We start from the raw sequence: 12,105 nt of genomic DNA, 5'->3' as shown, positions 1-12,105 counted from the left end.
GAGATGCTGCTGCTAAGCAAAGACCAAAATGTTAGAACAGTTTTAGAAATGGATAAAGGGTAGATTCTAAAGGAAATATGATATGCTTGATAGAAAAAGCTAGAATGCTTTGAAGATACTGCTGGTATTGATATAGATGCTAAATATGTTTCTGATGGATCTTAGACAGAAATGAGGAATGTGTATCATTGCAAATGGGAAGAAAAGCAACCCTTGTTTGAAAGAGGTAGAGAAATAGGCTAAGTTGTATTCTGATGTGGGATGGAAGGTAGAATTAGAAAAAGTGATGAGCTTGGGTATTTAGCTGTGGAGATTTCCAAACTGAATGTGGAAAATGCAGTCAGGCATTGCATCTATATGCAAGAGGAAAGGGATAGCTGAGTATTGGAATAAAGAAAGCAGAAATTAATGGTTTAGGAAGTTCTGAGCTTTTGGAAATCGAATCCCCAGAGAATAGAGCCCTAAGTGAAGATTTAAACATGTAATCAGTGTGTCAGGAATGGAAATTCAGTCATCCATGAAGGATTTGTGGAATGTCTTACTGTCTTACTTCTTGGAGCCTTGATTCTTGTATGTGAAATTAAAAAGTTTTTTGTGAGATATGTATGAACAGAACCACTGCTAGCCTGGATTAAAAGTGGCAGAAAAGGGAGACATTGAAGAGAAATGACTTCAAGGGCAAAACTGTGGAGGCTGGACTTAAGATATGGGTGGAGTCCCTCTCTTGTTCTGCTCAGGACAAGGGTGAGTTTGCCCCAAAATCTGGACAGGGTGAGCCTTCTGCCTCATTGTGCAGGAAAAGTGCAGTTGCCCCAAGCTTCAGAGAGGGTAGAGAGCATTCTCTTGGTACCACTCTTTTGAGGGTGTTGAATCTGTTTCCCCAAAATTGTGAGAGTGTGGTCATCTCCTCAGTGTTCTTAGAGGGTGTAGCAGTTTGATACGGTTATAAATTCCAAAAATTGATATTGGATTATGCTTGTAATCTGATCTGTACCTGGTCATGATTGAGTTATGATTAGGGCATTGAATCCCCACCCCTTGTAGGGTGGGGACTCACAGATAAAAGGCATGGCAAAGAACAGAGTTGAGAGCTTCTGATGTTGGAGTTTTGATGTTGCAGTTTGATGCTGAAGACTTAAGCTGGAGCCCTGGGAAGTCAGCACACAGAGGAAAGAGAAGCCAGCCCCAGGATGGAAGGAATCTTAAACCCAGAGAAAAGCAAGCCCCAGGAACATAGGAACCCAGGAAGCCTGAACCCTCACAGATGCCGGCAGCCATCTTGCTCCAAATAGACTTTGGTGAGGGAAGTAACTTATGCTTTATGGCTGGTATCTGTAAGCTCCTACCCCAAATTGGTTATAAAAACCAATTTCTGGTATTTTGTATCAGCACCCCTTTGGTTGACTAATACAGAGCGTGAGTACTAGATCTCAGCCATACACTCAGAAGTTGATGAGGATGGAGTTGAGAAGATGGCCATAGGACAAGCCCTTGGAAGAGGTGGGACTGCCATTCCAAGCCCAAAGGGTAAGAAACCATTGTTCTATAGATGATTCTCAGACTTTGAAATCTAATGGAGTATGCCCTGCTGGGTTTGGGAACTGGTTGGGACCCTATTTTCCTTCCAATTTCTGCCTATGGCAATGGGAAAGTTTATCTTGTGATTGTCCCTCCATTTTATATTGAAAGCAGATAACTTATTTTCTAAGTTTCACTGGTCTATAAACCAGAGGAGAATTTTGCTCAAAGACAGACTGCATGCCTATAACTACTTTGTTTTTAAACAAATCAATTTTGTTAATACATATTAATAGAACATAAATCCATCCAAAGTCTACAATCAAAGGTAATTGGTATAATCATAGTTGTGCATTCATCACTTCAATCATGTTTAGAGTATTTTCATTATTCTAACAATAACAATAATAATAAACAAAAAACAAACAAAAAACTCATCACCGCTCAATCTCTTTGTTTCCCCTGCTGAACATAGCTGATATTCTGTTTCCAGCTCTCTAGTTTATTTGTATTTATATTTTGTAAAAACTGTATTATATGCAATATTGTCCATATTCATATTTTACCATGAGGTTTCACTATGTTATATAGTCCCCATATTACATTTTTTAGCTTTCCTTTAGTAATATGTATTACTAAACATACCTCGAAATGGTATTATTGCCAGGTCACTTGGCAAGTATATATTTAACTTCCTTAGTAACTGCCAGTCCTCCACAATGGCTGTACCATTCTGCATTTCCACCAACAGTGAATAAGTGATCCTATCTCTCCACATCCTGTTCAACCCTTGAGGGTTTCTCAGTTTTTAATAGTAATCATTCTATTAGGTGTGAAATGATATCACACCATAGTTATGATGGGCATTTTCCTAATCACTGGTGATGCTGAACATCTATTCTTTTTTGGGACAATTATCTTTTCAAGTCTTTTACCCATTTTTAAATTGGGTAGTTTGTCTTTTTATGTTGACCTCTAGTATCTCTTTATATACCATGAATATTGAATCATTATCAAATATGAGATTTCCAAATTCTGCCATTGAGTTGGCTGCTTTTTCACCCTTTCGAAAAAGTCTTTTGAGACAATATTCAATAACATTGGTGACAGTGGCATTCACATCTTTTTCCTGATTTCAGGAGATAAGCTTTCAGTTTTACACCTTTGAGTACAATGCTAGCTGTAAGTTTTTCATACATGTACTTTACCACATTGAGAAAGATTCTTTCTTTTTCTATATTTTGGAGTGTTTTTATCAAGAAAGGGTTCTATATTCTGTCAAATGCCTTTTCTGTATGAATCAAGTAGATCATGTGATTTTTCTTCTTCCATTTGTTAATGTGATTTTCTTGTGTTGAAATACACTTGTGTTCCTGGAATAAAACTCATTTTATCATGGTATACAATTCTTTAGTATATAATTCTTTTAGGATTTTGTTGATGATTTTTGCATCTATATTCATTAGAGATATTGGTTTGTAATTTCCTTTTTTTTGTAGTATCTTTTTTTCTGGTTAGATATTAGAGTGATGTTGGCATCATAAAATGAGTTTGGTAGCATTCTTATCTGTTCAATTTTTTGGAAGAGTTTGAGCAAGATTGGTATTATATTGACTTTGAATGACTATAATTCAACTATGAAGCCATTTTTTTCCTGGGTTTTACATCTTTGGGAGGATTTTGATGACGGCTTCAGTCTCTTCACTGGTGACTGGTTTGTTGAGTTCTTCTATTTCTTCTAGGGTCAGTGTAGATGGTTAGTTCATTTCTAGGAATTTGTCCATTTCGTATACATTGACTAGTTTTTTTGGCATACAGTTGTTTATAGATCCTCTTATCATCTCTCTTTTTTCAGCATTGTCAGTGGTAATGTTCACCCTCTCATTCCTGACTTTATTTATTTGCATCTTCTCTCTTTTTTTTTGTAAGTCTAGCTAAGTAATTGTTAGTTTTGTTGACCTCCTCAAAAAAACAACTCTCGGTTTTGTTGATTGTTCTGTTCTTTTTTGTTCTTAGTTTCCTTCATTTCTGCTCTGATCTTTACTATTTCTGTCATTCAGCGTGGTTTGGGATTCGTTTGTTCTTTTTCTAGTTCCTCCAGGTGTGCAGTTAAATCTTTAATTTTCTTTCTTTCTTCATTTTTATAGTAAGAATCAAAGGCAATAAATTTCTCTCTCTCAGCACTGCCTTTGTAGTGTCCCATGGGCGTTGATAATTCTGTTCTCATTTTCATTCACCTAAAGATATTTACTTAATTCTCTTGCAATTTCTTCTTTGACCTACTGATTATTTAAGAGTGAGTTGTTTAATCTCCATATATTTATTAAATTCCCTTATTCCACCCACTACTAATTTCCAGTTTCATTCTGTTATGATCAGAGAAAGCATTTTGTATAATCTCAATCTTTAAAATTTATTGAGTCTTGTCTTGTGACACAATATATAGTCTCTCCTGGAAAAGTATCCTTGAGCACTTGAAGAGAATGTATATCCAACTGGTTTGGAGTGAAAATCCTTATAAATTTCTATTAGGTCTAGTTAATTTCTCATATTATTCAAGCCCTCAATTTCCTTATTTATCTTCTGATCAGATGTTCTGTCCAATCCTGAGAGTGGTGTATTGAAATCTTCTTGTAGAGACATCTATTTCTCCTTCCACTTTTGCCTCTGTGTGCCTCATGTATCTTGGGGTACCCATGTTAGATGCAGAAATATTGAATATAGTCATTTCTCCTTGATGAATTGTCCCCTTTTTATTGTATGAACTTCTTCCTCCCTTAAAACAGTTTTGCATTTAAAATCTAATTTGTCCAATATTAGTATCACTACTTCAGATGTTTTGGGTTACCTTTTGCATAGAATATATTTTTCCAACATTTCACTTTCACCCTGGCTGTGTCCTTACATCTGAGGTGTGTCTCTTATAGACAGCACTTAGATGGCACATATAATTTATCCATTATATCAGTCTATGACGATTGATTGGAGAGTTCAAGTCATTAACATTCAATATTATTACTGTAATGGCATTACCTACTTCATCCATTGTGTCCTTTTGCTTTCTGATGTCATATCTTACTATTGTCTATTTTTTTACCCTTTAATTTACACTTCCTAATAATTTGTACTACTACACTCTTCTCCAAGTCTCTTGCCATTGTTTTTTGTTTTGTTTTGTTTTGTTTTTTTCTTTTCAGGCTGCAGTATTCCCTTTAGTATCTCCTGTAACTCTACTCTTTTGGTTATATACTCTCTCAAGTTTGTTTTCCTGTGAAGACATTAAACTCACCCTCATTTTTGAATGATAGTTTTGCCAGATACAGATTTCCAGCTGGCAGTCTTTCTTTCAGTACCTTAAATATATTATACCACTTTATTTTCACCTCTATCGTTTCTAAAGAGAGGTTGTGATGATTAGGCTAATGTGTCAACTCAGCCAGGTAATTGGGCCCAGTAGTTTGGTCAAGCAAGCATTGGGCTAAATGTAATACAAGGACATTTACAGACTTCAGTCATCAGTGAGTTTACTGCATAGATGGTTGTTTACATCTATGATCAACCAGGGCGACTGCGGTCAGCAATGAGTGATATGTTATCCAGTTGAATGCCTTAAAAGTGGAAGTGATTTCAGCATTCAGAGAACACTTCCCAGCTCATCTTTGGAGAGCCAACCTCTCCCAGAAACTCATCAAGGACCTTCACTGGACTTTAATTGGAGACCCTTAGTTTGCAGGCTGCCTGCAGAATCTGGACTTGTGCATCCCCACAGTCACATAAGGGAATTTCATAAACTCTCACACTATTTACAGATATCTCCTGTTGATTCTGTTTCCCTAGAGAACCATGACTAATACAACTGTCAACACAAACTTACTGAGGTTCCTTTTTATATAATGCTCTGCTTTTCTCTTGCTTCTTTCAGAACTCTGTGTTCATTTCTGATATTTGTCATTCTGAATAGTTGATGTCTCAGAGTAAATCTATTCATATTTATTCTATTTGAGGTGTATTGTCCTTCTTGGATATTGATATTTATGTCTTTTGAAAGGGTTGGGATGTTTACAGTCATTATTTCCTCAAATGTTTTCTGTCCCTTTTCCATTTTCTTCTCCTTCTGGTATATCATTAAGGCATATGTTTGTATGTTTTGCATTGTCATTCAGTTCCCTGAGACCCTGTTCATTTTTTCCATTCTCTTCTCTTTCTATTTTCCTGTCTTTTTCAGTTCAGATGTTCATCCTTGAAATCAATGATTCGCCTTCAAGCAATTCAAATCTGCTCTTATGTGCCTCTAATGTATTTTAATCTCATCCATCATTTTTCATTCCCATAAGCTCTGTTACTTTTCTTGCAGGCTTTCAAATTGTTCTTTGTGTTCACCCAGTGTCTTCTTAAAATCCTTTATCTCTTTAGTTATATTTTCTGTAAATTCTTTGAATTGATTTAGGAGAGTTGTGTTATTATCATTGATTAATTGTCTTAAATCCTTTATCTATTTGGGATATTTGGTTCGTTCCTTTTCCTGGGTCATTTCTTTCTGTTTCCTAGTATGGCTTGTAAATTTTGCTGACTTCTAGGCATGTAAATATGTTGGTGAATTTACACAGGTGGCCAATTTATCTCTCTTGCCTATTGTTTTGTTTTGTCAGCTCTTATTTAATATTTGGTTCAAGTTATTATAAGTTCTTTAGAATTGCCCAGTTTAAGTTACCAAACTCAGACCAGGGACTCACTCATGCAGCACAGATTTTCTCCCAGCGATTGGGCTAAAAAGAGCCCTAAAAGTAGTTTTTATCCATGCAATTTCTATACCGGCCCACAGATGACACCTTCTCTGAACCTTTCCATAGAGGTATTTCCTTCAACTTCCCTTTCTATTGTTTCTTCTCTGGCCAGAGCCAAGATTCAAAGTGGGCTCTACTGGCTGAATTCACTAAAAAGAGGTCCTTTGCCTTACCCTCCTTCTTCCCTTATAACAGCCTACAGGGAGCAAGATGTCTCTTCCACTTTCAGTCAACTGCAGTGTGCCAGTTTTATCCCAGCTTAATGTCTTGAGGATGGGGGATGGGACTCCTTCCCAGTTACCATGGGAATTTGGTAACTCATATTGTTGCTTTGGGGTTTTCATCTGTCTGTTCTTAACCCTCCTTGGAGGGTGCAGCACTCTCTTGTTCTGCTAACCACCAAAGCAGGTCCCTCTAACAATTTCTGGCTCTTTCTATATTGTTTTTATAAGAAAGTTGAGCCCTGTCTTCCTACTCTGATGCCCCTTCCTGGAACTCTAACTGATTTTGATGAGATTTTGTACATAGCATTGTTATTGAAATAATTAATTTTTTAAAAAATATTGTGATGGGATGAAATTATTATGCATATGGAAAGAGCATGTCTTTTGGGGATCTAGAGGGTATAGTGTGATCATTTGAAGCTTTTTATGGATCCCAGAGAAGATCATATCCATAGAGATAATCCATTCCTGTATATGTGAACCTTTTGTGGACAGAAACTCTTGAATAAAATCTTTCTTTTAAGGGCCTTTGGTAGAATGCCACACTGAGGGTGGACCTTAATCCTCTTACAAGAGGCCTTTATAAGTGGAGTACTAAAACTAGAAGGCCAAGGGAAAAAAGCAGCAGAGACAGAGAGAAGACTGTCTCTTCTAGAAATCAACAAGCCCAAGAGAGAGAAAAGCCACAAGTCCAGGGAAGAGGGAAAAGATAAGCAGATAGGAATTGTGCCCTGCTATGTACTTGATCACCCATTGCTGTCTCATAGAGAAGGCATCCTTAGATAATGCCGTCATGTGCCTAATTGCCCACAGCTGTAACTTGGTGAGATAGCATCTCTTTATTAAGCCATGATATGGACACTTTCATAGCCTCAGAAAAATAAGCTTTTAAACTAATAAATTCCCATTTAAAAAGCCATCACATTTATGATACATTGCTCCCAGCATCCTTTAGCAACCTAAAACTTCTGCATGGGTCATTCTTTGTATCTCACTCTTTGGAGCGTATTGGGACTTTAGTCTACTTATATGTCTGGAAGAGGGGTGGTAGGCGTGCATATCAAGAAGGATTAGAAGTTTCTTGCAAGCCAACTACCTCAGGGCATTCTGTTCAGTTTCATCTGGTGAGACAGGATTAATTTCTTCAGGTGGAGGTTGGATGGAATACTCATTAGGGAACACTGGAAGTCAGGAAGCTGTTTCTTCATGGCAGGCTGAAGTCCATGTGCCTGTTTCCTCAGAGCAGACAATTACAGGTTTTTCTGGAAATAAATTCAGCAGAATCTAAGGTTTCAATACCCTTGCTGCTTTCATCATCAACCCCTATATCTCCATCCCACTCCTTTCCAATCAATGCCCTTATTCTAACAGCAGATACCCTGCAAGGTTGAGAATTTAGTTTCTGTGTAACTTTGCTACTCACACAATAAAACTATGAGTCTGATTTTCAGAGATATCAGATCTGCAGCTCCAAAAACCAAACTTTCTTTCAGGGCACACATAGAAACTTTCACATTCTTCATATGGCATTCATATTGCAATTCTGAAGCCTTCATCTCTTCCCATTCTTGTATTACTGTATCCAGAAAAGTTAGGAACAACCAACCAGCATCATTACACCTTTTAACACCACAAACTCTATTAAGGTGTCAAAACCATTCTTACCCAGTGCCTGTCTCTTATGGGCATGTGAGTAAACTTATCCAGTGGTTATATTGTGTGCATCTCTATTGCCAGCTCATATCATGGACTATCATTGGCCTCTTGATTATTGGAAACAGAGTCATTAGTGCCTTTGAATCTAATCAAAATAGAGTGCCAATGTAAAAAAAAGAAAAAATTCAAAAATTCCATTTTTAAGATTCTGTTTCTCAAGAACCACTCCTGATGCCAAGCTGCATTTGTTAGGGTTCTCTAAAGAAATAGAACCAACAGGATATATATGTAAATATGAGATTAAAATTGTCTCAGGAAACCGACTTTGGCCCAGTGGTTAGGGCGTCGGTCTACCACATGGGAAGTCCACGGTTCAAGCCCCGGGCCTTCTTGACCCGTGTGGAGCTGGCCCATGTGCAGTGCTGATGCGCGCAAGGAGTGCCATGCCACACAGGGTGTCCCCCGCGTAGGGGAGCCCCATGCGCAAGGAGTGCACCCATAGGGAGAGCCGCCCAGCGCGAAGGAGGGAGCAGCCTGCCGAGGAATGGCGCCACCCACACTTCCCGCTGACGACAACAGAAGCGGACAAAGAAACAAGACGCAGCAAAAAGACACAGAAAAAAACAGACAACCGGGGGAGGGGAGGGGAGTTAAATAAATTAAAAAAAATAAATCTTTAAAAAAAAAAATTGTCTCATGCAACTGTGGGGGTGGCATGAGGCCAACTTTCATAGAACAGACTGCAGGGTGGGAACTCCGATGATGGTTTTTGATGAATTCTCCAGGAGAAGCTGATTGGTTAAAGTAGAGATGGAAATTCTTTCTTCTAACTGCTGAAATCATGATTTCTCCTTTTACCACCTTCAAATGATTGGATGAAGGGTCTCTCATTGCTGAAGGCAATGTCTTCAGTTGAATGTAGATGTAATCAGTCATAGGCACAATCAACTTACTAATGATTTAAGTTCTCAAAGTAACAACTAGGCCAGTGCTTGTTTGAGCAATCATTTAGGCACCATAACCTGGCCAAGTTGACACAAAAGCCTAAGCATCACAATGTGTTTATTTTAAAATATCAACTCAATACTCTGAAATATCCTCATCTAATTTTTTAAAGGTAGGTTTTTATCAATGGTCCAAAATTAGAAAAGTTAGATTGGCTTTTGCCAGAATTATCTGGCTTTTGCCAAAATAATTAGATAATTATTTGCCAGAATTATCTAAGAAATTATTTGTTTATGAAGACAGAATTACTCTTTCATATGAGTGAAGTGCTCATAGCTTTCTACAAGTATTGACAGACTGAACTGAAATGTCTAACTCATATTTCATTAGTGTTTGATTTTTTCACTAGTCCAGTTTGGTGAAATTTCTGATGGCTTTCAAATGGACTTGAAGCACCCAGACAGATAAAAGGAAATTAGGTTTTTATCTTATTCAGCTTTTCAGTGAGATAATCCAGGTTAATTAATATATTAGGGAACTCTGAAAAGTTGCTAACATAAGCAACATGTTATTCTTAGCTAACACTTTTTGTGTGATTTTTTAATGAACAAAGGGGATTAAAGGATTTCAGTAACTAGAGCACACATATGCATTTATATATATATAGCTAAATGAAGAATTATTTTTAAATTTTAATCTTAAAAATGATTTTCTTACCCTTTTATTGAACAATTCTTTTTTTTCAATCTGATATAATTTCCCAGAAAAAACTTCCCAAGGAGCGAGTTTCCCATCCTGAGATTTACCAAGTGATACTACCATTTTCCACATTCTTTTGATTTTTCCATTTTCTTTTAATTAGGGAGAAACTATTCTGTGTTAAGCATTTTCTATTTGATTCCTTAGGAAAGTCAGTTATGAAGTGCCATTCTTAAAATATTTTCTACAACAAAGTAAGGATTTATAAGCACTTATGAATTAACTACAATAATAGATCAAAACAGAAGCTGCATTTTAATAGTAAACAAATGTGCTTTATTTATTATATGACGATCTTAAGATCCATTGGTGAATTGCATTGTATTTTTCCTTATAATCTTCTCAGGTTAGATTTTGCTCATTACAGAATGACATGTTTTACATATTAGCCTACTACACAATAGCAACAGGACCACACAAAGAGATCTCTGGCTTTCCACGTTTAATTTACGTTGAGTGGTTAACTTTGAATATGTTGGAGGACTTAAACAAGAATATGTAATTCTTTAAATAAAAGTATATAATTTTATAGAAATAAGTGTAGTTTGTGCATTATATGTGATTTATTGATGTAAAACCTTTTTTAGGAAGGAGATATTTCTCACTGATGAACACTCAGAAATTGAATTTTATTTAAATTGCCAAACACTTTTCAAAGTAATTTTAGTATTCGAAGAAAGACTCCCTTAATGCTGTCTTTAATTTTAAGAAATCACTGCATTTTCCCAAAAGTCGAACAGGTTTATTTCCTACTTTTGGAGGAGCATTCTTTGGAAATTTCAGTGTGAATCTTAAACACTATATTTCCCAGAATATTTCCTTTGTTAGTCAGGTGTCTACTCTATGATGTACTGCCAGTTCCCAGAAACTAGAAGAAATAAAGTGTGCAAAAATAGATAAATGAAAGCTTCCTCTAACACTGACAAAAAAAAAAAAAAAACCCAAAACAAAGAATAAATGTGAGTTAAATCTGTGTCTTGGCATTTGATGACATGACATTTCCAAAGAATTTAAGTTTAATTGAGTCTATTGGATATGTAACTTGTGTCTATAAAGATACAATTAAACTCATAAGTTCATAATCAAAGACATTTATTACTTCAAGTCACATATCAAACACTAGCAAAATTTTTCCTATGGAGATTTGAATTTATACCCTTATTTTTCATGGATGGTAGAGAAGATTTTGGCACTTTGACAGAAACAGCAAATGCAGTTAAGGTTATTTGCAGACAGTTAATCATCATGCATGCTAAATGTTAGGTAATTTATGGAAAAAAGTTGAATTAGTTAATGGGGTCAAAAATGAATTAGTTGAAATGGCAAATGCATTTTCAGACACTGCTTATTTACTTTCATATATTATAAATTGTGGACTAAGGCATGTTCACAAGTTTTTATGTATTTTTTAATGACTTTTAAATTTCTTTTTACCCATAATTCTTATTTATGCTCATGACTTTTTAATTTAATTTCTTGCTCCAGGTGACTTGCCCAAGGCAAAGTTTTGACCAAGACTGTTTTTAAATAGTAGCTCAAATATTAAATTTCATTAATTACAGGATAATTTTAAAACTTTAAAGACTAATTATTTTTGTATTTTCTAAAATTTTATTTTAAAATTAATTGTGTATCAATGTCTAATTCATTATTTTAACCATATTTTTATCTTTCCCCATTGCATATGCATTTTCCCTTTAAGCAGTGTTTTACAGCAGCATTTTAAGCCTAATTTTCCCCCATCCATTTCATTATATTCCTGGAATTTCAAGCTAATTCTGCTTTTAACATTGCTATTCTTACCTGGCTGGGGAGATACCATGATTATAAAGTGAAGGGTGTTTTCCCAGGACCAGGCTTGTCCATTGCACTCTGGCTGTGCTGACTCCTGTGATTTCCTCAAATGTGGGAAACTCCACTGCATAATTTGTGGTAGTGTCGGACTGCATTTGCATTCTCCCCTGAAAAAAAAAAAAAGATTGAAACTATAGAAGGAAGTAAGTGCAATATGAATGCACATTCATTGATATGTGCAGATGTAGAAAATTGAACTCAAATGCTAAGAAACATTCACAGATTTCCAAACCCTTCCACAGTTCACGGGAAATAAATTACCTCCTCAGCTTCATCCAAGAAGATGAAAATACTTAAAGGCGCATAAAAAATTGCAAAAGCTTCCCTATGGTGCACAAAATTACAAATAATTGAAAACAAGTGAC

At 36.0% G+C, this 12,105-nt stretch overlaps 1 non-coding gene across 1 annotated transcript; it reads left to right on the top strand.

Annotated features, from left to right (window-relative positions):
* Positions 1 to 11,681: 11,681 nt before the first annotated feature.
* Positions 11,682 to 11,848, top strand: LOC111765341 (U1 spliceosomal RNA). The gene has a single exon (XR_002797712.1). It is a non-coding gene; the product is annotated as a U1 spliceosomal RNA (small nuclear RNA).
* Positions 11,849 to 12,105: the final 257 nt, after the last annotated feature.

This window comes from Dasypus novemcinctus, chromosome 1 (genome assembly GCF_030445035.2).
Source record: "Dasypus novemcinctus isolate mDasNov1 chromosome 1, mDasNov1.1.hap2, whole genome shotgun sequence".
Classification (NCBI taxonomy): Eukaryota; Metazoa; Chordata; class Mammalia; order Cingulata; family Dasypodidae; genus Dasypus; species Dasypus novemcinctus.
The sequence above is the reverse complement of the archived record's forward strand: the minus strand, read 5'-3'. Positions and strand labels throughout refer to the sequence as shown.